The following is a 1,265-nucleotide window of genomic DNA, read 5'->3' as shown; positions in this document are numbered from 1 at the left end:
TACATTGTATATTCCCCTCTAGAAAAATTATGTAATTGATACATAAATGTTAACTGTCATGTTGTGAATGTTTGGCGTCTTCTGATGTTTAAAATGATAGTAAAAAACAAACAAACAAACAATTAGAAAAGTCAATATAAAGTGAACGTAGTGACTGGATTGAATTGCATTAGCATTGGCTTTTGCGTGTTTTTTGCATGAATTGACAGTTAATGCAGCGAATTTCGTCAAAAATATTTGGTCCTCATATTAATGCATCATTTAGATACCAAGAATGAGTGGTAATATTTATAAAAAGTTGTCCTACTTGAAACATATGCCTGAAATGGCACGATTAGTCGCCATTTCTCCATAAAAATTTGAGTCACGCGATCCTCTACTCTGACATATACACGTTTATATATGCATTATTACCATTTGAATATTATATAATAATAAATGTGTATGTCCAACTGACAAGTCAGAAAAATCAATAAACTAACATGAACTTTAAAAAAACAACATTAAAAAATCTGTACCTATGGCATAAAAAGTCGTAGGAATCCATTATATCAGGAAGCTGTAGCATGTACACGCGCATGTCAAATGTGAGTCAAATACTAATATGTATCTTTCCCATATATATTCTAGTATATTACATGTATATGTATCTTCGAGTAAAATTTGGTTGAAATCCGTTCATAAATGAGATCGGGAAAACTCAAAGGAAAAAGTAAAAATGCATACATTTTATAGAGGAAAACTACATTGAGTATCCTTCAGACGATCATGCTATCCATGACGTTATGTTATCTGTGACGTCATTGGCATTGTTGAACCGTGAGGCTACGCCAAGAGCCTCAATAGGACTAATTCACGTACCACGTGATACCCGATAACGTTTGTGCAGGACTAGTATCGACTCCAGTGGTGATGGAACGTAACTCTTCGTTATCTTCCCGCTGAAATGACGTTATCCCAAGATAACGTCATTTGACGTCATTCCATCACCAATAGAAACAAAAGTCCCGCACTAACTTTACCGGGTATCACGTGGTACGTGAATGAGTCCCATTGAGGCCCTGTTGCACTCTAAGGGTTAATGTTACTTTCGTCACTTACTAAAGTGACGATTCGTGATGCCAAATTACACGGAATGTTAACTTTAATATGTTTGGAATGACTGGAATAAAAGTTAAGATAATTATGAGAATCGGTAGGTTTAGCGTATATATCAGTAGAAATAATGTCTTTCAAAATAATAAGAACATCTAAAAAAGGCAATG

Source organism: Argopecten irradians, unplaced genomic scaffold (assembly GCF_041381155.1).
Source record: "Argopecten irradians isolate NY unplaced genomic scaffold, Ai_NY scaffold_0261, whole genome shotgun sequence".
Lineage (NCBI taxonomy): Eukaryota > Metazoa > Mollusca > Bivalvia > Pectinida > Pectinidae > Argopecten > Argopecten irradians.
The sequence above is the reverse complement of the archived record's forward strand: the minus strand, read 5'-3'. Positions refer to the sequence as shown.